Raw genomic sequence first — 27,884 nt, forward strand, 5'->3', positions numbered from 1 at the left:
TATCTCAGTCATATCTCAGGGGTCTAGCACAATGTTGACACATAACATATGCTCACAAAATATTTGCTATATTAGTGAATGAATGAATCAAAAGAAAGAGACTCAGTGAAAGCAGGCTGAGATCAAATGGGATTAGAGAGGGAACACAATCAAAATGCTTTCTTGAACACAAGCTGATATTTGTGACTTCCTTCCTGGGTGCATTGTATATCAGCCTAGCTTAATAACCAGAGGGGAGATGGGCAACTCATCCCAGGTTTGGGACCTCACTAATTCTCCCAGTGAAATTCCTTAACGTGCTCTTGTGGTTTCCAGATTTATTTCAGCCCCAAATTATTACAATGACGCTCAATATGTAAAATGGATGCAAGGAGAGTTTTTCTGGTTGAAGTGGGTTAGTGGACTGAGACTCCATCCATTGGCCCTTTTCTGCTATCAGCCCACTTCTTCCTCCCCCTTCCAATTCAGCAGCACCCAAAGGTGCTTCATAGAAGCCTAGTTTTCAAACCACTCTCCTAAAGCTTTCTTAAGACATGAATGAAGGTGCCATGACTGCTCTTCTGGTCCATTTTCTCTAATGGCAGTGAGCACTGGAGCTGATAGTAGGCATGCAGCACAGAGCAGGTGGTCTAATGACTTCCTTGGACAATTTATATAAGATTGTTTCATCTCATCTCCATCCTTGCTTCATTTTATGTCCTCTTGGCTCAGCTTTCTCTTCAGCCATTGCTATGGCCAATAGCTTCATGCAAGTGTAGCCAGGCAAGACCTCCCCAGCTGCACTGCATGTCTCTTGCTTTCTGTCTCTGGGCTTCTCTCCAACTCCAGCTTATGAGAGTCCACTCAGCCATCACATGCTCAAACCTGGAACCAAATCAGGGAAACCCTTGACCTATGGAAAATAGGAGCTATGGATAAATACTGCTATCTTCTGTGATTTGGGTGAATAATTGAGGCACATTCAATGAAATCCCTCAGAAGATCCCCATAGGGGGCCAGGTGCAGTGGCTCATGCCTGTAATCCTAGCACTTTGGGAGGCCAAGGCAGGCAGATCACCTGAGGTCAGGAATTCAAGACCAACCCGGCCAACATGGTGAAACCCCGTCTCTACTAAAAATACACAAATTAGCTGGGCGTATTGGCATGTGCTTGTAATCCCAGCTACTTGGAAGGCGGAGGCAGGAGAATCACTTGAACCTGGGAAGCAGAGGTTGCGGTGAGCTGAGATTGTCCCACTTTACTCCAACCTGCCTGGGTGACAGAACAAGACTCCGTCTCAAAAAGAGAAGAAGATCCCATAGGGATTATGTTCCAGTCACCCATAGCAGTAGTGACCACTGGGATGTGCTTTCCTCCCTCACTGTTGTATTCTTCCCAATTGCTCAATCCTGTTTCTTGAGATCTACCTAAGATAAACTACCTACACTTATGCCATTGTCTCGGGTTGGTTGGAGTAGGGGTGGGGGTCAACCAATTTAAGACATCCCCTTAGACTTTTTATTTTTCTTGTTAGTACTTATCATCCCTGATGTAGTTTATACTCATTTATGTTTATTTTTCTCCCTTACCTAGAATGTAAACAGCACAAGAGCTGGGACTTCATTTCTTTCAATAGCGTATTACCAATGCTTTGAATAATGCCTGGTATATAGTGGACACTCAATAAGTCTTTTAAAAATCAATCTGTTGAATCTGTGGCTATATTTCTGATTCCCTGGTTGTCAGGATGGATGTGAGTTGGACATGTTCATCAGGAGACACATACACTTGGTGGGGGACTAGAGTCTAGTATGGATATATGCAGGGCTAAACAAGTTCCCACTACCACCAGATATGCAGTCTTTTGTAGACCGCAAGGCTCTCCTCACAGCAGACAATGTGCACAAAGCACCATCCACACCACGGTTGAGACATAGCCACCCTGCCTCACATTATGCCCATTCAACTGGTGTCACAGGAGACAGGAGACTTGGGGGTCCATCTGCCCTGGACCAAACTTGAGCCAGCGAGAACAGGGGCCCCTTTTTGCAGAAAGAAGGCATGATCGGGCCCAAGCTGGGCCTCCAGCCTCTCTTGTTGAAGGGAGAACAGGGCAGGACTCACCACTACTCCTGGTCATATTGGGGTTGGTTCTCACAGGCATGAGGTAGGAACAAGGATTTCTCTCCTGACAATGAGGGATGCCAGGAGGCATCTGACTGCCAAAAAGAATAGGGATGAGTTCCAAATCTGGACGTCCAAAGAATTAAGAACTAGGATAATGAAACCAAGTCAAAGTACCCCAGAATTAAATGTGTGGTACATCTGAGTATTTGCACTAAAATCTGGCTGACTGATTCTTTGGCTTTATACACTGTCAGAAGGGCAGTAATCTGGCTGTAAGGACAGGTGTGGGCAGCTGCTATCAGACAGCTTAAAAATACAATGAAGAAAATAATCAGGGCTCATGATCTAAAAAATAATGGTAGATTTTGGGATCAAGAGGGCCAATTATTTGGAACTATAAAATGTATGATGACTATAATTGCACTAAGTCACTCTTGGTAAGGTATTTCAGCAAATGCTGTCAAGGCTTATCTCCGGGAATAGCATTTTTAGTGCTGTGTTTAGAGAGACTGCTGGGTTGGTAACAGTGCTGACTCTTCATGGTTAGGGGCATTTAAAATAATTTAGAGGGTTTTGCCTCAAAATAACCTAGAAAACTTACTAAAAATGCAAATTCCAGGACCTCATCCCAGCAAGATTCTGAGCAAGTAGGGGATCTGTACTTTAATCTAACAGCCCAGGCAATTCTGATACAAGGCCAGTCAATACCATACTTAAAAAACACTGGTTTAATACTTAGCATGATTTTCTGACTCAAGAGCTTTTGGAACTCATTGACATTTGAGAGGCATACACCACTAAATAATTCCATATTCTTATGTCCCCCAAACTCAATCATTTTTCTTTTCTTTTCTTTTTTTGAGACGGAGTCTGGCTCTGTTGCCCAGTCTGGAGTGCAGTGGTGTGATCTCGGCTCACTGAAAGCTCCACCTCCTGGGTTCACTCCATTCTCCTGCCTCAGCCTCCCGGTAGCTGGGACTACAGGCGTCCGCGACCACGCCCGGCTAATTTTTTGTATTTTTAGTAGAGACGAGGTTTCACCGTGTTAGCCAGGATGGTCTCGATCTCCTGACCTCGTGATCCGCCCACCTTGGCCTCCCAAAGTGCTGGGATTACAGGTGTGAGCCACCGTGCCTGGGTCAATCACCTTTTTCATGCAGTTGGAGTAACATGGTTTTACTTTACATTCTTTGTCTGGAACATCTCACTTATATTTTGGAACACATTGTGGAGGAGGGAATTCATTTCGAGTCTGATCAGCTGAGAATGAGATATACAACTGTCCCTTTCTAGAAAGATCTGGAAAATACGTATACCCACCTCTCCCCATTCCCCCACAGCCATTAAAAATACACTAAAAGATCTTTCCAGGTTTTTAATACTTTTAATGGGTAACTGGATGTAAAGACATCAGTAGAGAATGCAAAATTAAGAAACTTGTGCAGAATCCTGTGCTTTGGGTTTATTTGCAAGGAAGAGACCAGAGATGAAAGGAAGCAGAGAGGGCTACATCACTGCCACACAAAGATAGACCCCAGGCCTGTGTGTCCCCTGCAGGCAGCATTTCAACTCACACAAGCAGGTTTCTTGGCAACTGTATGTTCTTTCAGACACCTTTCGAGTAGCATATGATCTTTTGTGATCTACTTTTTCATCCTTTCTCCTGTCTACCAGAACAACCATCGAGAAATCTGGGCTCTGCACCAACTCTAACAATGGTGGGGCAGAGCTTTACAGCGAAACTTTAGTCCAGGAGAATGGAGAGTTGAAGTCTTTGTTCACTTCTATAAGGACATCAATGACAGAATCCACTCTGGAAATAAGCATTGTGTTTAGTTTCAATCATAATATTTTATTTAGAAGATAATATTTAAGAAGAATAGTGACAAACTAAAGAGAAGGATGAGGGATTCTTAGAAATCTTTTAAAAATGGGAAATATCTGAGAAAGCAGAGTGCATTTGCACAATTAAATTTTTAAAATGTATTATAAACTATAACATTTCAAGAATTCTGAGCCGGACACGGTGGCTCACACCTAATTCCAACACTTTGGGAGGCTGAGGTGGGGAGTTCGAGATCAGTCTGACCCACATGGAGAAACCCCGTCTCTACTAAAAATACAAAAAATTAGCCAGGTGTGGTGGCGCATGCCTGTAATCCCAGTTACTCAGGAGGCTGAGGCAGGAGAATTGCTTGAACCCGGGAGGTGGAGGTCGCGGTAAGCCGAGATCATGCCATTGCACTCCAGCCTAGGCAACAAGAGTGAAACTGTTTCAAAAAAAAAAATTCTGAGATGCACATCTTTTCATGTTTTAACAACTCTGAAGCCATCCAACCAGCAATTAACTCAGATTAAAAGGTAGCACAGTACCAATATCATTGAAAAACTCCTGGGTGTCTCCTGAGTCACATTCCACTCTCTTGCTTTCCTGAGGTGACCGTTACATATAGTTTTACATTTGTATTAGTTATTGCATTCCTTTTTACTATAATTACATTTTATATGTATGTATCTTTACTAAGACATTATATTTTCATGTTCTTTAGATTTTATAATTGATATTGTACCATAGTTTTCTTTAAATTTCATTCAACTCATTTCTGAGATTTATCAATGTTTTGTATGATTTAATCATTTTCACTACTGCTCAGTATTCCACTATATGAAGGTACCAAATTTATGAATTTTCTATCTAGGACACTTGGGTTACTTCCAGGGTTTTTTTTTTTTTTTTTTGTCACTATAAATGACACTGGAGTAAACCTTGTACATGTTAAGACCTATTGATTTATAGGTTCTGGACACAATCACTTGTATTATGTATGCCACAAAGATCTTCTAGTTTATGGGTTGTGTTTGTTACTTTCTTTATGGTATCATTCTTAAAGATTTATTGTATTTTTAATTGACATAATTATAGATAAATATAGGAAACAATCTGTTGTTTTAATACATGTGTACATTGTATCATGATCAAATCCAGCTAATTTTAGCAAACCTATCACCTCACTTTCTCTGTGGTAAGAACATTCGAAATCCTTTCTATCTATTTTGAAACATACAATATATTATTGACAACTATAGTCACCCTACTGTGCAGTAGAAATCAATTTATTCCTCCTAACTGTACCTTTGTACCGCTGACCAACCTCTTTTTACCCCATCAGTCCCTGATAATCACCATTCTATTCTCTATTTATGTGAGATAAACTCTTTTAGGTTCCACATACAGTGAGATCATTTCATATTTCTTTCTGTGTCTGACTTATTTCACTTAACATGATGTTTTCCAGTTTCATCAATGCTGTTGCAAATGATAGGATTTCATTCTTTTTGTGGCAAATGATACGATTTCATTCTTTCTGTGGCTGAACAGTATTCAAAATTGTGTAGATATTATATTTGCTTTATCTGTTCATCTGTTGATCATGGTGAACAGTTATTTTTGATATGTTATTGAATTCAGTTTGCTAATATTTTGTTGAGAAATTTTACAACTGTTTTCATCAGGGATATTGGCCTGAAGTTTTCTTTTTCTGTTGCATCTTTATCTGGTTTTGGTATCAGGGTAATGCTGGCCTTATAGAATTAGATTGGAAGAGTTCTCTGTTTTTCAAATTTCTGAAATAGTTTAAGAATTAGCTCTTCTTCAAATGTTTGGTAGAATTCAGCGGTGAAGACATCTGGTCCTGGGCTGTTCTTTGATGGGAGAATTTTTATTACTGATTCTATCCTCTTATTATTGATCTGTTTAGATTTTCTATTTCTTCATGATTCAATCTTGGTAGACTGTATATGTCTAGGAATTTGTTCATTTCTTCTAGGTTATCTAATTTCTTGGCATGCAGTTATTCATAAGAGTTTCTTATGACCCCTCGTATTTCTGTGGTATCAGTTGTAATATCTCCTTTTTCATCTCTGATTTTATTTATTTGAATCTTCTCTTCTTTGTTAATCTGACTAAAGATTTGTTGATTTTGATTATCTTTTTTTAAAATACAAACTCTTTGTTTCATTGATTTTTTTTTTGTATTTTTTTTGTCTCTATTTTGTTGTTTTCTCCTCTGATTTCTATTATTTCTTTCCTTCTACTAATTTTGGGTTTAGTTTGGTTTTGTTTTTCCAGTTCCCTGAGGTGCAACATTAAACTGTGCATTTGATATAGTTTTTTCTTTTTTGATGTAGGTATTTATTACTAGAAACCTCCTTTGATTACTGCTTTTGCTGTTGTCTCATAAGTTTTGGTATGCTGTGCTTCCATTTTGATTTGTCTCTAGAATTTTTTAAATCTTCCTTTTAATTTACTCATTGACCCATTCGATGTTAAGGAGTATGTTGTTTAATTTATGTAGTTTCCGAAGTTTCTCCTGTTACTGATTTCTAGTTCCATACCATTGTGGTTAGAAACAATAATTGATATAATTTTGATTTTTCAAAATGTATTAAGACTTTTTGTTGCTTACTATATAGTCTATCCTGGAGGATATTCCAGTACACTTGAGAAGAAAGTGTATTTTCTGCTGTTGGATGGAATAATTTGTCTATATCCGCTAGGTCCATTTGTAAAAAGTGCTATGCAATTTCAATATTTCCTTTTTAATTTCTTGTCTCATTGATCTGTCCATTGTTGTAAGTGGAATATTGAAGTCCCCTACTATTATTGTATTGCCATCTATTTCTTCCTTTATGTCCAGTGATATTTTCTTTATATATTTAGATGCTCTAGTGTTGGGTGCATATATATTTCCAATTGTTATATCTTCTTGGTGAATTGTACCCTTTCTCATTAAATAATAGCCTTCTTTGACTCTTGTGACTGTTTTTGACTTGTCTATTTTATTCTGATATAGGAATAGCTACCTCTGGCTCCCCTTTGTTTACCCATTTGCATGGTGTATCTTCTTTTATCTCTTTACTTTCAGCCATGCATGTCCTTAAAGCTAAAGTGGGTATATTATAGGTAGCATAACTTTGGATCTTATTTAATTCATTCAGCTACTCTGTGTTTTCATTGGAGAATTTAAGGCATTTACATTCAAAATAATTATTAATAGATAAGGACTTACTCTTGCTATTTTGTTAATTATTTTCCAATAATTTTGTAGATCTTTGTTCCTTTTTTCCTCTCTATCTTTGTGATTTGGTGAGTTTTGTTAGTGCTAAATTTAGATACTTTTTCTCTATTGTTTGTATATCTGCTATAGGTTTTTTATTTTTGGTTACTCTGAGGCTTACATAAAACATCTTATCGTTATAATAGATGATTTTATACTGATTGCAACTTAACTTCAGTAGTATACAAACATTCTAGACTTTTCCTCCCATTTTTGTTTTTGATGTGACTATATATTTTTGTATCATGTATTTCTTAACTTCTTATGGTTATACTTTTTAACTTATGTTATACTTAACAGGTTATGGACTTTTAACCTTCATACTAGAATTATATATGATTTATAGAGCACTGTAACAGTCTTGCAATATTCTGAATTTGGTTGTCTGAGAAAGACTTTATTTCTCCTTCATTTCCAAGGACAGCCTTGACTCCTTTGATGTATTTTGGCACTCTCGTTATTTTCATCAAAATGTAGTTGTTCATTATTGTTTTGGCTGTCTTTGAGGCAAAGGGGAATGGGTGCTAAGGTTTTCTAGTCAGCCATCTTGCTGACATCACTCTATCACTCTTATTAATAGGATTTATTAATTATTATATAATCAAATATATTAATCTTTAGCTTTATGTTATGTATGTGTATATTGTGTCATATTTGTGAAGTTTTCCTACATCCAAAGTAAAAAAGATATACTTCAATATTTTAAATTTTTACATTATTTTCCTTCAAACTTAAACTTATCGTCAACTGAAATTGTTGAGTTGTGTGTGAGATATGCCTCCAATGTCACCTGTTTTCACATGACTAACCAAGTGTTTCAGCACACTTGTGAGCAGCCCATCTTTCCTTACTGATGCCCTGCCTCCCTGCCATAGATCTTTTCTATGCCTACGTGGGTCTGTTTCCACCTTCTCTGATCTGTTCCATTGGTCTCTTCATTGACACTGCAAAGTCACGATCCCTATTGCTTCATAGTAAATCTTAATTCTGGTAGGACAAGTTCCTCCAATTTATTATTTGAGATGTCTTGCCTATCATTATCCCTTTGCTTTTATATACATATTTTACAATTAATTTGTACAACTCTTTAACAAAACATTGGTGACATTTTTATTGAAGCTGTTTTGAATCTTTAAATCTATTTGAATAAAAACTGACACCTTTATGGTAATGAATCATCCTTTAATGAACTTAGTATGTTTCTTATTTTATTTAGGTCTATTTACTATCTCTCAGTAAAATTCTCTAAGTGTCTGCACAACAGTTCTGCACATCTTTATGAGATATACTTTAGAATGACTTTTTAAACTTTTCTGGCTGTAATAACTGTTTTAAAATATTTTCCAGCTATCTTTGCTTTATAAAAATTCAATTGTTTGCTAGAAACTTATATTAAACCTCTTACCAAAGCTAATAGTTTCTTTGCAAATCATTATAGACTTTTTTATGTAGACAATAAACCACTGAATAATGAAAATTAATTTCTTCTTTTCCAATCCTTTTAACTTTAATTTCTTTCTCTCATCTTAAAGCACTTGTAGGGACCACCAACTCAATATATATTTAAAAAAAAAAAAAACAGTGAACATCTTGACCTTTTCTTAATTATAAATGAAAAAGCTTCCAAAATTAGAAGCACTAATAATGTTAGTGTTAGTGTTTGGAAACATACCTTCAGATTTTAAAAGTCCTATATATTGCAAGTTTGCTAAGATTTTTCATGAAGGGTGTTGAATTTTACTGAATGCTTTTATGCCTCTGTTGAGAAGATTATGATTTTTCTCTATTAAATATATTAACATTCTACATTATATGAAATTTTCTACTTTCCAACCAACATTGCAGTTCTTGAAATAAACCCATAGTGATATTTTATTATTTTTATATATTGCTAAATTGGATTTGATGTGCCAATTTGTTTTAGGGTTTTTTTGTCACCATTCATGAGTGAGATTTGTCTTCCATTTTCCTTGCATCGAATTCGTAAAACGTTTTACTATCTGCATAAAATGTATTATGAGGAAGAATCTGTGTATTGTTGGAATGATCTATTCCTGGAATGTGAGGCATAACCTCCTTGCAAAGCCAGATGACTCTGTTCCAGGCAGTGGATTCAGTGCATTAGGTGACTTGTCTCATTTGATCCTTGCAACATGAGGAAATGGAAGCCAGAGAAGTTAACAAACTGGCCAAAGATCACCCAGCTAAGAAGTGACAGAGGGGAATGTACTTAGGCCATCTGACTCAAAGACAACACACTCCTAACCATTGGGTACCAGTGAATTTTTAAATGACCACTGTGTGGCAATATAAAGAACGATTTAGAGATGACCAGAAATGGACAGTCACTGGAAGGATTTCTTATGAGTGACTCACGTGGAATATGGAAGCAGAGACAAGATTTTTATTACTTAAAATTGGACCCTGGTACTGAACTGAAAAACTTTCAAATGCAATTTGGCTTGTGTCAAAAGTCCCCTGATTTTACTAATGTCTGTAGAGCAGGGCTTTAGATTTCATAGCCAACAACTTCAAGAGCTTTCAAAAGCGTGGCAGGCAGGACCTCCTTGTGGGTTTGGGTTGCTTTGTGAGGCTGAGGGGCATGTATTGTGCTGTGGAGGCTTCCATAATACAGCACTTCCCTTTTTAAAAAAGTTCCCCTTGAGAGTTAACTTTGCTTTATATTTCAAAGAGGGGCTGGGGTGTTTTGTTGAAGACTCCTTTCAATATAAACAGTAAATGTAACTTCTGAGACTTCTTGGAATAATTTAGCTATGGTTACTGTTGTTTTGACTAGGCACACAAATTTCCCACCAAAGTGAAAACAGGCTTAAAAAAATCCAGCAGATCACTTGAGAGACTGTAACAGGGGATGTGTCTCTGCTCGAGGTGGCGATAGACTCTCCCAGAGAGCAATTGGATGCTTATGCCCAGGGGTTGCTCAAGTGGGGCCTTTAGAGAACTGGCTTAGATTATCTATGTAGGTTGGGTCCCTTGGGCTGCTTTCGGACCAGCCCTGCAGAGGAGGATGGGGACCATTGGGTCATTTTGTCTATTCTCCTCTGGTAGAATGTATGAAAGCTAAGGGCAAAGGTAAAGTAATTTCTATGGTCATGGATCCTTTTTTTTTTTTTTTTTTTTTTTGCCCTTTTATGTGTTAAACCTCTTCAGGTCAAACAATCTTGAACTTCATAATAAGTAAGCAGAAATCTGTAACATGAAAACGAAGTATCCATTGATGAACACCAGAGCAGTAATTTCATGATTTTTTAAAAATTCATCTAAATTGACCATCATCTCTTATCATTGCTACAAGAGGAGAAAGAAAGCTTTCTTTTCCAGACACTTGAATAAATAAATATGACAAAGACATAAGTAATGAAGACAAAAACAACTCATTCCATATATCCTTGGAGATACAGAAACAGGCATATATTTAATTCTCTGAGAAAATAGTTGAAAATGTATTCTATTAATGGAAAGCTTAAGGGGAAATATAGAGAAAGTTGAATGGGAGCTATGTATTTAAGTATGTCTGGAATTTTTTCTTATAGATCAAACTACATGTAGTCTTTTCTTTTCACTAACTTTAACATTTGACAAAGTTCCTTTATTCATTTTGCTATTTAGCTAGAATTCATTAAGTTCAGATTCTTCATTGAACTATGGTTCATGCACTTGAGTTATCATATAAAGGACATCTTACAGTTTTGGTACTTTGCACTTGGTATTTGTGCTTATCCAAATTGATTGATTAAAGAGAGGTTAGGAACAGTTGCCAAGGATCTCAATGATGCTGAGTTGCACCATTGGAAATTGAGGATCTTAGGAACTGATTTTGCCAGTTTTAAAAAGCTAGGTGAAACAACTCACAGACCACTGCATAGGCCAACGATTCCCTGATTTGAGGTTCAAAGCTAAATAATTAAAACAAATATGGAGAGAGAGAGAGACTTCAAGTATGAACATGGTTGGGTAGGTCAGCATCTTTTCCCTTCTCCTTCTAAAGGTTATATGAAAGCTAACAAAGAGGAAGAAGCAAAACCATAAACTTCGCTTTCAGTAAAACTAGTATACAGTCATTATCCACTTACTTCCAAATATATGTAAGGATGCCAAAACAAGCTTAGACTGGGCATAGCCAAATAGAAATGCAGAGAAAACCTCAAAGATGACTAAATGTCTCAAAGCCAAGAAAAATCTACTTCCTGAAAGTCAAGAGTCTTACCCTGAGGTGCAAACCTATATAGATCACGTGCGTCAATGGGAGCACAAACAGAGTAGCAGGGAAGCTTAAGGAAGTCTCTCTGGATGCAGTGTGGCTCAGAGAAGGAAAGAATAAAAGACAATAAATGTAGAAGAACTATGTAGAAGAGCCATTGTCGCATTAAGCAGTGTGTCTGCGTGATAGAGAAAGAGAAAGTGTTTAGGTTGTGAAGCTTGGAAGGCTGCACTACCGCTACAGACGCACATGCACGTGCACATGCACATACATGCTCATGCTCACATACCCACCTTCAGCAAAATCCAGTTCAAGAAAAATGTGTTTATATAAGTTATAAGAAAAAGTCACTGGAAAAAAAAAGTCAAAGATAGTATAAGATTAAAAGTATGAGGAAAATCAGAAAACTTAGGACAAAGAATACTCACTAAAAATTTTAGCCATGCAGCAAATAAAAATTATGATCAAATATTTTACTATGAATTTGAAAGAAGGCATTCACTTTAATGAAAAAAAATTACAATGCAGAAATACAGAAATTGAAAGGGCAATATAACAAGAGATGAAATTAAAGTGGCAGAACTCAGGAAAGACATAGAAAACAAATGAAAATATCACAGAAATTAAAATGAAATCAGAATACAAGGGAGGCTGGGTGTGGTGGTTCACACCTGAAATCCCAGCACTTTGGGAAGCTGAGGCAGGCGGATCACTTGTGCCCAGGAGGTTGATGCTGCAAGTGAGCTGTGATCATACCACTGCACTCCAGCCTGGACAGCAGAGAGAGACCCTGTCTCGAAAAACAAACAAAAAAACCCACAATGGAGAGGTGATACTGAAAAAACCAAAATAAGTAATACAGAGGATATATAAAAGGTAAACAATGTAAAAAGCAATAAGTGGATAAAAAGATTACACACACACAATGATAACTAGAGAAGACAGACAAAGGTGATTCAATTTGTACATATTTGGAGTCCCTAAGAAAGAATAATTTAAGGTACATATCAAGAAAAATTATTCAAGTAAAAGAAAATTTGAAAAAATAAGTATACACTTATATACACAATACTTGGACATCCATTTATAGGCTCTCTGCAAGAAGAAAAATATGGCTCTTTTTGCCCAGCCCTGCAGGCAAGTCAGACCTTATGGTTGCCTTCCCTTGTCCCCTAAAAATCGCTGTTCTGTTCTTTTTCAAGGTGCACTGATTTCATATTGTTCAAACACACATTTTACAATGAATTTGTACAGTTAACACAATTATTACAGTGGTCCTGAGGTGACGTACATCCTCAGCTTACAAAGATAACAGGATTAAGAGATGAAAGACAGGTGTAAGAAATTATAGAAGTATTATTTAGGAACTGATACATGTCCATATTAAAATGAAATCTTCACAATTTATGTTCCTTTGCAATGGCTCCAGCTGGACCCTCTGTTCAGGGTCCCTGACTTCCAGCAACAATGTTCTTCACTGTCTGGGCTTTGAAGAGTTAGATATTTATTACAGTTTTCACTGTCTGGGCTTATTCTTAGCCATCCTTCTTGGGAAGGCTTTCCAGTTATTTGAAAGGACTTGGGTGCTGTGATGTAAGCTAGTTCTGCTTTAGGGGGCACCCCAAGCTCAGTAACGCTGGGGTTCTTGCACACTTGTGGAGGTACTGCCTTGATGGTTTTGGACCAGATCTGGGAGAATTCTCTGGATTGCCAGGCAGAGACTTTTGTTCTCTTCCCCTACTTTCTAAACATACTGTCTCTTTTTCTGTTCAGAGCCACTGAAAGCTGGGGGTAGAGTGACACAAGCACTCCTGTGGCTCCCACTACTATGAATGCACTGAGTCAGACCTGAAGCCAGCACAGCACTGGATCTCACCCAAGGCCTGCTGTAACCACTTCCTGGCTAGTGCCTATGTTCACTCAAGGCCCTGGGGCTCTACAATCAGCAGGTAGCAAAGCCAGCCAGGCCTGTATCCTTTCCTTCCGGGCAGTGAGGTCCCTCAGGCCCTGGGTGGGTCCAGAAATGCCATCTGGGGGTCAGAGACTAGAGTCAAAAACCTTAGAAGTCCACATGATATTCTACTGTGTTGCAGCTGAACTGGCACTCCAACCACAGGATGCAATCCTTCCCACTCTTCCTCTTTCCAAAAGCAGAGGAGACACACCCTGTAGCCACTGCCACCCAAGGCCATGAGGGGTACTCTCAGACTACCACCAATGTTCCCTTGAGGCCCAAGCCCTCTTAAGTCAGCTTGTTGTGAACGCTGCCTGGCCTGTGACTCACCCTTTAGGGCACTGGAGTTCCCTCTGGCCGAGGGCAGGTCCAGAAAAGCTGTTCCAGAGTCAAGTCCTGGAATCAGGGGCCCCAAGAACCCTCTTGATGCTCTACCCCACTGTGGCTGTGTTGGTACCTAAGGTGCAAGACAAAGTCTCCTTTACTTTTCCCTCTGCTTTTCTCAAGCAGGTGTTTTGCCCCATAACCACCACAGCTGGTAATGTGCTGAGTCTCACCGGAAACCAGCAAGTCTCAGAGGCTCACCAAGGACCATGATGTAGTACCTGGGCAGTGGATTCCCTTCTGGCCCAGAGAGGCTCTGTGGAGCCTTCTGTTCCACCATCTTGCTCCACCGTCCTCAATTTATAGGAAAGTTTTAAAATTATGTGTTTCAGTGCTCTAGGACAGTGATTTATCAAAATTACCATAGCTTTGAAATGACTTTCACAAGAAAAGTTTTATGTGGAAGCCCCATAATAAAATAGATGAAAAACAAATCCCCTCTGGAAACTGAGGGGGCAGGTACCCTCAGCATTCTAATTAGAATTTAAGGTGAATGTGTCTGCTGTCAGGTAGGCAGGTAGAGTAGAAGATGGGGATCTGAGAAGAATGGGAGGAGTTTAGAACAAGAGAGGGTACTAGAGATAGTCCAAGAATTGTCTGACAAGATTCCCACTTTTTCTTCATTTTTCTGACATTTTGTTTACCTTTGATGGTAACATAAATAACTCAAATATATGAACTATTTCAAATACACATTTTCAGAGTTAAAAAAATTTAGCTGGGTGCAGTGACTCACACCTGTAATCCCAGCACTTTGGGAGGCCGAGGCGGGCAGATCACTTGAGGCCAGGAGTCCGATACTAGCCTAGCCTAGCCAACGTGGCAAAATCCCATCTCTACTAAAAATACAGAAATAGCCAGCAGTGGTGGCACATGCTTGTAATCCCAGCTACTCAGGAGGCTGAGGCAGGAGAACCGCTTGAGCTCAGTAGGTGGAGGTTGCAGTGAGCCGAGATCACACTACTGCACTCCAGCCTGGGCAACAGAGCAAGACTCTGTCTCCAAAAAAAAAAAAAAAAAAAAAAAAAAAAAAAAAAAAAAAAAAAAAAAAAAAAACCACCTTTTTGCAGAGCACATAAACCATACAATGAACGAACTAAGCAGAAAGATATCTTTGCAAAAATTACATCAGTGAGAAAATTATGACAGTGAAGGAGAGCTCAGTTAACCCAGCCCCCCATCTTGCCTTTTCCATCTTGCCTTTTCCTTATTTATTCCTGGGCTTTTGGGCCAACCCGACTTTGAGAGACATTCAGACTATAGTTTAATAGACCTCCCCCAAAACTCAACCACTTTATAAAGCTAATGTAAGGCTATCAAGCTAGGGGAGGAGAGGAGCCTGATTCTGCTAACGTGTAGGTATAGACTGCCAGCCATTCCTGTGGATAACACCACTATTGTAGATTAGCCTTTTGAGATCTCTTTACAGGGTGGTTTGCTTGTTTAATGTCTGACACCCATGGCTCCACCCAACCCACCAACCCTGCTCCTGTGGCCCCAGCCAGAAGTGATTCAGCGTGCAGGAGAACAGTTTCCAACCGCTATGATTTCATCTTCACCCCAACCAATTAGCAGCAAGCCTAGCTCCCCCTAATACTTCCCCGAAACTGTCTCTGAAAAACTCTGAACCTAGGAGCTTTGGAGGAGATGATTTGAGTGCTAACTCTGTCTCCCACAAGGTGTGGCTGGCTTCGTGTTAAACTCTTTACTACAATGTCATCGTCTTGATTTGTGCAGTGAGCAGGAAGAAAACCTTGGGTGGTTACAGCAGTAGAAGATCCACTTTATAGATGAGGCAATATAGCTACGATTGAGTTGAAATATTTTTAGAAATATTTGCAAATAATTATGCAAGTAGTAAATTGTATTCATAATTGATTTCATAAACCTGCCTTAACTAGAATTATTTAGTTCATATGTACTATTGAAGTTTAAATTCACTGAATAAAAGAGTAAAAAGTAGCATTTGCTAAGATTATGAAATATCTTTATAACTATTCCCTTTACCCATCTCTGAGATGATTCTGATTGCAAAGTCATTTGTGTTGCATCCAGAGTTTATCCCGCAAAACTTGCCCTAATATCCCCTCAGGAGGTATTCAGTTTTCCTTTTCTGTGACATATATGGTGTTTTATTTTACTTTAGACTCAGATAAAACCAAAGCCACTCTTGGATGTGGATTCCTTCTTTCATTGTGCTCCACAGGAAGCCTTGCTGGAATGAAGTGTTGATTAGGGAAGTACATGAGATAAGGAACCAATTATTTCTATGCAAACTACTTAAATACAGTGATTTTTGTTCACACAAGGAGGATCAAAAGAGTATGAGCCATCTGGAATCTAGAGAATTGAAGAAACGCATTAGTTACAACAAACAGGAAAAAGGAGAGGAGAAAGCTCTTGACTCTTAAAAGTAGTGACTTTAAAATAACTTGTTTGGGAATCCAATCCTGCTCTACAAATTCTGAAGGAAGATAATTTCTGCAGTGGCCACATGATGAGTTCTGTGGACTCCCCCTCAAAAGCAAAACAAACAAACATCCATAACTGTTAAAAATGTGCAAAAAAAAACCCCACTTAAACTCTCTGAAAATTGTCATAAAGTCATACAGAAAACAAATATTTATTCAAGAAAATCTATTACATTTACTTTTTCAAGAATAATGAGAGTCTGCAGCACTTGAGTCACAACTTCCTTCTTTCTCTCCCCGCCAGCTCATTGTGATGGGATCTCCACTCTGGGTGGGTGTGGCCAAGAAGACACTAAATCCCCAGTTAAAGCTGCTACCAACCCCCAGGAGAAGTAGGCCACTGGCACTTATCATCCCCTCAGTTTCATATTATAGAGGCTAACTTCCAAGTGAGTCCTACAGAAAGAGTGGGACTCCCTTCTGCCACACAGCCCCACTTGTAGGGTTGATGGTCTACCCCAGGTGTATCAGACTGAGAATACCGGGGCCCAATTGCTCTCACCCAGCTTGCTCCTAAGGTGGAGGTTCCACACTGGGAGAGACAAGCCAAGAAGCCCAGAGGCTACCACCTCGTCTAGCATCCTGCACATAAAGCAGGTCTGTCACTCCAAGGGAAGCCGACCACGGTCCTTGAACCCAGCTCTGGAGCAGTGGCTCAGAGATTTTGCCCAGGGGCAGAGGCAGCCTATAAATAACAGAAAGCTCTAAAGCTCTTTATAAAGGAATTGTCTTTATTTAGAAGAAGTGGGGAAGTGCAAGCCTAAAGGTGCTCTCACAAAAGCAATGGACATTTCAGTGACAAGCACTTAAGGGGAGCTAGTACACCTCCTTGAGAGCTTTGAGCTAAACTCTAGGTTTGTTTGCCAGAGAGAACCACAAAAAACGATAGTTAAGAAAATATCTCCAGGGATTGGAGCAAACCTCAAAGACCGGAGTCAAAAATTATTTCTGTAAAGAGGCTTACCTAAACTGGATAAGATGGCATGTTGCAGGGCTTTGTTGGAAACAAAAGAAATAAGCTGACGATTAGTGAAGCCTAACATCTGGTTGTGATAACAACAGAGGCAGACAGCCTCTGGGAAAGCCTCACAGTAAGAAACAGTAAAAAGCCCTGCGGAAATCACTGTCCACCCAGGTGACTATGTGCAAGTCCAATGCGGTGCCCTCTGAGAAATAAAATCAGAGACTCCTAACTATTAGGGAAAACAGACCATGAAAATGTCCAGTCAAGTCATTCAACAAAGAAGCAAACAATAACAATAAGCCTCTGGTAGGAGATCAGAATCCAGAATTACCACAATAAATATCATTTTAAATAGCTAGTTTTCAGCAACAATAAAAAATTATGAGTCATGCAAAGAAACAGGAAAGTGACTCATGCACAGGGGAAAAAAGAAAAAAGAAAAAAGAAAAAATCAGGCAACAGAAACTGTGAGATAGCAAGATATTATACTTAACAAATTTTGAAAAGTTAACTCATTTGTTAAATAAAGTTAATGACTTCAAAGTAGCCATTATAAATATGTTAACAGAGCTAAAGGGAAATCATGCTTTAAAAAGAATAGAAAGGTATAATGACATTGTCTTGTCAAATAGAGAATATCAAAAATATAACTTATTTAAAAATTAAAATTTAAGAATACAAAAGCACCAAGTGAAATAAAAAAATTACTAAAAGGGATCAACAGAAGATTTGAAATGGCAGATGAAAGAATCAACAAACTTAAAGACAGATCAATAGAAATTATGCAAGGCAAAGAGCAGAAAGAGAAAAAAAGAATGAAGAAAATTGAACAGAACTTCAGAGAAATGTGAAACAGCATTAAGGAAACCAATACATGTGTAATGGAAGTACCAGACAGAGAGGCAAAGGAAAAGGTTCAGAAAAAAAAGTACTCAAATAACATTATTAATGTAGCCTTTGTCAAAAATCTCAATAAAAGACAGAGGGAAATAACCCCAAAAGCAGACAGTAAAATAAAAAATAGACAAATGGGATTATATCAAACTAAAAATCTTTTGCACAGCAAAGAAAACAGTCCATGGAATGAAGAGACAACCTAAAGAGTGGAAGAAAGTACTTGCAAACCATACATCTGATAAGGAGTAAATATCCAAAAGATATAAGGAACTTAATTCAATAACAAGAAAACAAATATCCTGATTTAAAAATCAGCAAAAGGACGTGAATAGGTATTTCTCAAATGAAAACATATGAATAGCCAATGGGCACATGAGAAAATGTTTAACATCACTATCATAAGGGAAATGCAAATTCAAGCCACAATGAGATATCACCTCATACCTATTAGACTGGTTATTATAAAAACGAAAAAGGCCGGGCGCGGTGGCTCAAGCCTGTAATCCCAACACTTTGGGAGGCCGAGACGGGTGGATCACGAGATCGAGACCATCCTGGCAAACACGGTGAAACCCCGTCTCTACTAAAAAATACAAAAAATTAGCCAGGTGAGGTGGCGGCGCCTGTAGTCCCAGCTACTCGGGAGGCTGAGGCAGGAGAATGGCGTGAACCCAGGAGGCGGAGCTTGCAGTGAGCTGTGATTTGGCCACTGCACTCCAGCCTGGGCGACAGAGCGAGACTCATGATTTGTTCAAACATACCTTCTCCCAGAAGCCTCCCCAGACCATCCTGTGTAAATAGCCATCCCCCCTGCGCCCCACCACCACCAGGATTCCTGGTCCTCTTTACCCTACTGTACTTTAGTACTTATCACTCCTTACAAACTGTCTGTGGTGAGCACTGGAAAGCTCTTCACCAGCTGCTGAGAGGGCTGCCACCCATAGTGGGCAGCTGTCATTCTCTTCAGGCATTGTGTCCACTGAAGAGAGCTGCCTCCACCAAGGCTGAGCAGTTTTTGAGAATGCATTCAGTAACTGGTCTAAGTGGCCATATAAATGCCCCGTCCCCTTGCCCAACTCAGGGCACTCTGAAAGACCATCACAGCTTCAGAGCGCCCCACAGGGTAGGCTATTGTATCTCCTTCCCAGCTTAAATGATCCCCAAGAACACTTCGTCACACATTTCCCCTGCACAAATCTGTTTCATCTGCAAAGCTACATGTTCTACTGACTTGTTGTATGTATTGCCTTTCCCCTCCCACGATAATATAAGCTCCCCAAAGGAAGGACATTCTCTTCACTGATGTATCCAAAACACCTTCACAGTGCCTGGCATATACTGGACACTCAACAAAGATTTGTCAAATGAATACTGAAGTATTAGATCTTTTCATCCATCGAGAAAATTCTGAGACAAAAAATTGAATAAAATCTTTAATTTTACAGATATAAAATGTTATTCATTGAAATACATTTCCTGTCTTGTATTAATCCTATAACACAGAGGCAGGAATATATGTAGACTTGTAGACCTTAGTTTCTCTTCAATTTATGTGGGGGTAAGATCATTTAAAAAATTATGGTGATACTGCCAGCTTTTTTTTTTTTAAAGAGACTCTACACATCCATTTTCATATATGTATTCAATTTCTTATTTTATATATCTTTTTCTTGGACCAAAATGTGAACAGTTTTATTATTTATAGCTTTTAAAATTGTCAGCATGATCTACAATTTCTTCATATACTTCCAGAATATTTCCTACTTTACTGGTTTCCCAGTTATACATTTACTATTCTTTATTTCCTTTTCTTTCTTCTAGTCTTCTTACAATGCATGGCATGAATTTTGATACCGTACTCTGGTCAGAGGTCATTGAAAACATGCTCCTGAAACACCAGGATATCCTCAAAATACTAATGTCACTGTTATTTATAACACATGTCAAGAGATGGGTTTTGATTTTTGCTAACGCTACTCTCGCAATGGGATTTTGTTTGTTACACTACCCTTTCATGAAGAAAAACTAAAGAAACTGGGAGATCAAGATAGATAGGTAGGCCGGGCACAGTGGCTCACGCCTGTAATCCCAGCACTTTGGGAGGCCGAGGAGGGCAGATCATGAGGTCAGGATATCGAGACCATCCTGGCTAACACGGTGAAACCCCATCTCTACTAAAAATACAAAAAATTAGCCGGGTGTGATGGCGGGAGCCTGTAGTCCCAGCTACTTGGGAGGCTGAGGCAGGAGAACGGTATGAACCCAGGAGGCGGAGCTTGCAGTGAGCAAAGATCGTGCCACTGCACTCTAGCCTGGGCCACAGAGCGAGACTGTCTCAAAAAAAAAAAAAAAAAGAAAAAAAAAAAAGATAGGTAGATAGATGTATTCTAGTTTATTACATATAATTGTCTAGTTATATATATATGTATGCATTCTAGTTTTCTATCTAAATTCTCTATATACATAAAGAGAGAATGACTCTTTATATACATGACCAGAGGTCAAGATCCTGGAGAGAATGGAAACATCTTGAGGAATAGCCCTATACTCCTTAACAATTTTCCACGCAAGGTGTCTGTGGCCTTAGGGAGTCTAGCTCACAGACATGAAGGACACAAGGCCCTTGACAATTCACAATCTGCCTAAAACTCAGAGCCTGAGAAGGCCAGCAGAAATCAACAGCATGGCAGCCGGGGAGCAGAGCAGAACTTTCAGCTCTTATATGGTGCTGAGGAGACTAAAAGTTGTGTTTAGCGTAACCATGCTTGCCAAGATTTGAGGGGCTTGAATTCAGAGAGAAAGGAGCACATTAAAGTGACTTTGATCTCTGGGTTCAGATTTTCTTACACTTCAGGGGGCCAGAGGTTGAGAAACCGTAAAGAAAGCAGCGCCTACGAGTCTGGGAAGCTGATCGGGCTTTTGAAGCTGACAATGCTGAGAAGGCAACACTTAAAGAGATCAGAGCCCACCAAAGTTGAGGAGTCTAGCAGGAAACCTCAGACTTCTAGGACTCCACAGTGCAGTTACTCAGAGGAAGGTCAAATCAAACCAAGACAATGTCTCATAAACAGCGACCTGTAACTTCAAATCTGCTGAACAGAATGGGCTGCCACAACTCCAGTTGCCTGCCAGAAGAAAAAGAGACTACCTGGAAGAACACAGTACCATCCAAAGCCCTGAGTTACCTGATAATTCTCTACATACCACCAAATTCTTTGCATTCCATAAAAAATAACATACCAAGCATCCCAGAAGACAGAAATAAAGAGCAAAAACCAAAAGGTGGGAAGGGGGGGACAGGTATAAAATAGACCCAAAGATAATCAAGATATTGAAGTTATCCAATGTGGATGTCAAAATAACTGCACTTAGTATGTTAAAAAAAGGTGGATGACCAGATGGAAAGTTTCTTCTGAGAACTGGAGTATTTAATGAAGAATCAATGACAAGATTAGAATGGAAAAAGCCAACATACTGACTGAAGAGCAGATGGGCAGATGGCACACAGCAGAGAAGAGGCCTAGTTTACTGGAACATATACAAACCCTAAGGATAAAGACACCAAAGGACAGAAACAGAAGAGCCACATGAGACATGGTGGAAAATTTAACAGACATGAATCAAAGTCCCCAAATAAAGGACAGAGAGAATAGGAGAAAAAGCTCTGTCACCCAGGCTGGAGTGCGATGGCACGATCTCGGCTCACTGTAAACCTCTGCCTCCCAGGTTCAAGCGATTCTCCCGTCTCAACCTCCCAAGTAGCTAGGACTACAGGCACACACTACCATGACCAGCTACTTTTTGTATTTTTGTAGAGATGGGGTTTTGCCATGTTGGCCAGGCTGGTCTTGAGAACTTCTGACCTCAGGTGATCTGCCCCGCCTCGGCCTCCCAAAGTGCTGGGATTACAGACGTGAGCCACCATACCAGGCCAGATGCAATATTTAAAAGCATGATGTTTAAGAATTTAACAAAACAGGCCAGGCACAGTGGCACACACCGGTAATCCCAGCACTTTGGGAAGCCGAGAGGGGCAGACCGCCTGAAGTCAGGAGTTTGAGACCAGTCTGGCCAACATGGTGAAACTCTGTCTCTACTAAAAATACAAAAAAAATTCCGAGAGTGGTGGTATGCACCTGTAATCCCAGCTACTCGGGAGACTGAGCCAGAAGAATCGCTTGAAGCCGGGAGACAGAGGTTGAGCCGAGACCGTGCCATTGCACTCCAGCCTGGGTGACAGAGTAAGACTCCATCTCAAAAAAGAAAAAAAAAAATTTTACAAAACTGATAAACGATAACAAGTCACAGATTCAAGACTTTCACTGAACCCTGAACAGAGGAAAATCAAATAAATGCACATACATTTGAAAAAATTGTAAATGTACTTTCCCTTGGATTCAGCAATTCCATGTCTCGGAAGAATCCTACAGATACACAGCACATATAAGACATTGACACTGCATGTGAAGGATATTTGTTACTACACTGTTAAACGTAAACAAAAATCTAAATGATAATTAACGGTAGGTAGCATTAATAAGTTTTGATACATCCTCTCTCCCCCATCTTCTCCAATTACACTAATTTTTAAATAATTCCTTTAAACAACGTGTTTACTGGGACATGAATCTTGCGTTTCTTCTGATTCTCTTTACTCTTTCTTGGGTGACTTACTGTGGTAGAGTGGGTCACCCTCCAATTTTGGATTTGGATAAAATACCAGACTATGCTACATATACCTGGTCTCCTGAATGACTGCTGAGGGACCAGATGACACCACTTAGAAGTGCAAAGATATTTGAGGGTGAAGCTTAGCTAATAGGAAACAGGGACAGGAGAGAAATAAGCAGATAATGTGGCCTCCTTTCCCTCCATTGTGGACTACACATTGAGATATGTTTCCTCCTTGAAATGCTTCTGGAGAAGCCTCCTGTGTTAAGTGAGCTAAGTGCCTTGCTATGTCTCTTCATGGCTTGTTGTGAGGAAGGAGGCCACGTGGTAGCGCATCACATCATGTTGCATCACACCTTGCCTTGCCTCACCTCCCTCTTCCCTCACATTGCCCTGGGCTTGTGCCTCTCAAATAAAGTGTTAGCACTCAATTCTTGCATCAGGCTCTACTTTCTAGAGGGTGTGAACTAAGGCAATGACATTTTTTAGGCCATACAATGGAATACTGTGAAACTTAAATAGTTCTGTATATACTGAAATTGAATGCATACATCTGCCTGTAGAAAGTTACATTGATGGATGGATAAATAGATGATAGATAGATAGATAGATAAAATAAGGCAAGGCAAAGAATAGTGTGTCTCTAATGATACCATTTGTGCAGCAAAAATAAACATTTCCTGTTTATTGGACTATATTTCAAAGGATACACACTAAATAAATTATAATTATTGGGTAACTGTGTAGAAGACAGAGTCATTTTTCTTATATACCATTACAAAATCTTTGAATTTTGTAGTTACACTGGTTATTATCTACTCAATAAAATTACGTAAGAAAAAAAGTGAACAATGACCATAAAACAAGATTTAGCAAAAGAGGGTGATACATAGAAACATTTGTTATGTTTTTACCCCCCCAAAAATGAAGATTTCTTACTTAACGACTGATAAAAGTAAAAGGGGTAAGCAGGATCAGATGCTACCATGTCTTAAAAATCATGTTAAAGCTGTTGGAATTTATTCTATGAGCAATTAGAAGCCATATTAGTCCATTGAATGGCTTTAGCTTGGGAAGATAACTCTCACTGTGGTTGCACGGTGATGGACTAGATGGGAAAAATGTGGAGGCAGATCAATTAGCAGTTGTTGCAATAATCCAGGATTCCCACACTTTGCATTAGGCTCTGACTAGAGAAGATGGGTGGTAAACTAGTGATTTTAAATTTTATGTTTTACGTAATTCTCAGAGCCATCACATAACTGTCAAAAACAGCCTATTATCTAGATCATACATCTTACTTTCTGGCAAAACAGCATCCCTGTGTTCCTAGCAACCTTTTTATTCCATCACAGACAGGCCAGTCATATTTCAGAAAGATTTTTTCTTTCAGCTAATTATAACCTATAACATTGATCCTTAAGATGAATTTCCCAGAATCACTCTACCATTACAACACAGTTTGAAAAGCTAAATGCTCTCATCTTTGTCCAAGGAACATAAAAGTAATCTGATTTCTGTGCACTATAGCTTGTCTCCCAGGAAACCACCACAGTCAAGGAAAATATTGATTGAGATGTTACCTTACGAAGTTAAAATACAAGAGTCAGAGACACTGAACTAAGATAAGACTATGTATTCATAAATGAATACTCTCAATGCTGGAAGCTTGCTTGCCTTTGCATGTAAATATATTTCCTCCCTCCTGTGGTCTTTAGCTTTGTATTCTCCTGGTTCCCCCAGAGAAGAAATCCCTTGCTGAAGAAATGAAAGTTCTTAAAGGAAGGCCTGTGAAACCAAGTTTCTTTCATTTAAGAAACAAAAAATAGTGCTAAAATAATATGGAAGCCATGTATTCACTAGTGATGCGACCAGTGAAAAAGAGGACTATGTTAGAATATCGGCTAGCAATGTTTTTAAATGTTATGAGTAAATATATTTGCTCTCCAAGATATGTTACAAAGGCTTAGGCTAATAAATATCTTTGAATTTATTTTATTTTTAATTTTTTTAATTTTTTTTTTTTTGAGATGGAGTCTCGCTCTGTTGCCCAGGCTGGAGTGCAGTGGCACAATCTCGGCTCACTGCAACCTCCAACTACCGAGTTCAAGCATTCTCCTGCCTCAGCTTCCCAAGTAGCTGGGATTACAGGCCTGCCACCACGCCTGGCTAATATTTTTTGTATTTTTAGTAGAGACAGAGTTTCACCATGTTGTCCAGGCTGGTCACGAACTCCTGACCTCAAAGTGATCCACCCGCCTTGGCCTCTCAAAGTGCTGGGATTACAAGTATGAGCCATCACCCCTGGACTATCTCTGAATTTATATAAGGCTGATCAGGCAGTTCTCTCTCTCTCAGATTTTAGGGAAAGGCCTTACCCAGAAACACAACAAAGTGACAGGAAACTAAGAAAGTATAATGGGACTTACGTGTACCAGATTAACAGACTCATGATTTAACACTTCTAATTCGGAACAGGTTTTTTGACTTTTTTGTGTGTGATTTTCTTCTAAAATATTTCCTTTTGTGTTTTTTAAAAATTCATATTAGTTACATTTACATTAACTATAGTAATATACAAATCTCAAAGTATCTCTGGCCCTAAGATAGGAAGTCCCAAACAGAAATATTGTTCTTTTCTAAGCATCGATTTAGGGACTTGGGATCCTTTTATCTTGTGGCATGGCTGTCTTCAGCACATGGCTTCCTAGGCTGCTATGCTTGACTGCAGGAAAGAGCAAGGCAGTTTCCAGGAAGATTTTTATCATCCGTTCCTAGAAGTGGTTCATACCACTTCTGCTCACATCCCATTGTCTGGGACCCAGTTGCTCCGCAATAGCAAGGGTGAGGGGACACAGAGTCTACCTATTTGTTCAAAAATTGGTTCGTTAAACTGTTAGCCACTCACCATCATGGTCTTTCATTGTTTTGAAATTTTTAGTAAATGTGTTTGTTGTCCTTCAATAGAAAAGGAGTCTTCATATGTAGTGTTAAAAAGGAGGGAATAAAAATTAACAACGCTCTTTTTGTGCCAGTGGACAATATTTTAAAAGTTTGCAATCAAGAGAAGCAGTATAGGCCAGGCATGGTGGCTCACACCTGTAATACCAGCACTTTGGGAGGGTGAGGTGGGCCGATTGTCTGAGCTCAGGAGTTCAAGATCACCCTGGGCAATGTAGTGAAACGACATCTCCACTAAAATGCAAAAAAATTAGCTGGGTGTGTTGGTGCACACCTGTAATCCCAGTCACTTGGGAAGTTGAGGTAGGAGAATTGCTTGAGTCCGGGAGGCAAAGGTTGCAGTGAGCCAAGATCGTGCCACTGTACTACAGCCTGGGAGATAAAGCAAGACTCTGTCTGAAATAAGAGAGAGAACGCAGCATAATCCTTAAGAATAGACAATGAAACTAAGCCATGAGTTTGTATTATTATGTGCTTTAACAAATCAAATTTGAAGAGCAATTCTCAGAATTGTTGACTTTACGCAGGGCATGTTAAGGATACCAGCTCCTAATGCAAATGTTCAGTATGTTTTCTCAGTAAAAAACACCTGATAGGCAAAAGAACACAGTAAGTTTTACATGAACATTGTATAAGCTATGCTACAATGTAAATGGAACATAGGCTGTAACTACAAGGAATTTTATAAGCAAATTCCACGTATCAATGAAATGTTAAGGAGAGCCAAACAGGGGAAGTATAATTAAAGAAAGCTGTAGATAACCTGATACTTGTAACTTATTTCAGATAAACAACAAATAATGTTTAGTATTCATGTATGCCAAGCAATATTTTACTTGTATTTCAATATACATATGCATAGGCAGTTAAAATAATTAAAATTTAACTAGGTATCCTGCATTTTTACTTATTAAATCTGGCACCCCTACCTACCTAGCAGCAAGGAATCCCTCCTGTCTTTAACTTCCACAATTTATCTTTACCACTCTAATGATTTACCAGTGTTTATCTGTCATCAAACTCCTGAGAGCTAGCATGGTATAGTGGTTAACAGCAAACACTGGGAGCCAAACTGCCTGAGTTCAAGTCCTAATTGTTCAACTTTCTAAACGTTTCAACTCTCTCAAGTGACTTAACCTCCCTGGTCTCCCCTTCTCTATTTCTGAGGTAACAATAATAGCACCCACCTCAGAGGATTGACAGGCAAGTTAAAGGGGCTAGCAATTACAACACACTTGGAACACTGCATTGTTCATAGTGTAAACCATACAAAGCATCCTACTCGGCATTCTTCAGTCCAGAGTCAAGATTGTAAGTCCTGCAAATACAGAGGGTTTGCCTTATTTTTTTTTAATCCTCTATAATACCGTGCTTATATCACAGGCTGAAGAATGTTCCTTAAAGGAATCAATGAAGATATCACAACTGATCATTGCCTTGACTTCTCTCCTGGATGCAATCCATGAAATAGCCTAGATGGACGCCTCGATAGAAGCTTTGGAAACACTTTTTGTCAGCCTTAGGAAACATCCAGGTAAATGGGAAAAGGTATGGGTCCACAGAAGGGCAAATGTGTAAATGAAAGTACCTGAAGTGAATGAAAGGCTAAGTGCTGTTTTAGATGAATTTTAGAAAACAATCATAAATTCGGAAAAGTACTGGGAAGAGCTGCCAGAGTTGTCAGGTCTCTGCTATTCTTTCCAATGGGGCTCAGCCAAAGCAAAAGAGGTAACGACAAACTAGTAAACAAAGGTTAACTGTCCAGGCTGTTCAGTCTGGTTTGCAATGAAATCCTTGCCTATAGTTCATGGAAGCCAATTCGGGCCGAAGGAGGATTTAAGGAAAGGTAAGTGTCCAGATGAACTGGAAGATTGCCCAGGGCAGTGGTTCTCAAACTTTTCAAGCATTAGAACCACCCGGAGGGCTGGTGAAAGTGCAGACTCCCGATGCCCAGCCTCTGATTTGGTGGCTCTGGAATGGAGCCTGAGAATTTGAGTTTCTAGCAAGTACCCAGGTGACGTGAGCGCTGGCAGTCATGGGACCACCCTGTGAGAGCCACTGGCCTAGAGGAAGAAATTGGGGGGGTCACAAAGACCCCACAAACACAAAACAGTTTTCCTTTCCTCCCAGCTTTCA

At 39.2% G+C, this 27,884-nt stretch overlaps 1 protein-coding gene across 1 annotated transcript in view; it reads left to right on the plus strand.

Moving 5' to 3' along the window:
* Nucleotides 1-27,616, plus strand: part of B3GLCT (beta 3-glucosyltransferase) — a 389,525-nt gene extending 361,909 nt beyond the window's left edge. The window contains exon 16 of the mRNA XM_050766880.1: nucleotides 27,607-27,616. The gene's annotated coding sequence lies outside the window, so the exon portion shown is untranslated. The remainder of the gene's footprint in view (nucleotides 1-27,606) is intronic.
* Nucleotides 27,617-27,884: the final 268 nt, after the last annotated feature.

This window comes from Macaca thibetana, chromosome 17 (genome assembly GCF_024542745.1).
Source record: "Macaca thibetana thibetana isolate TM-01 chromosome 17, ASM2454274v1, whole genome shotgun sequence".
NCBI classification, from domain to species: domain Eukaryota; kingdom Metazoa; phylum Chordata; class Mammalia; order Primates; family Cercopithecidae; genus Macaca; species Macaca thibetana.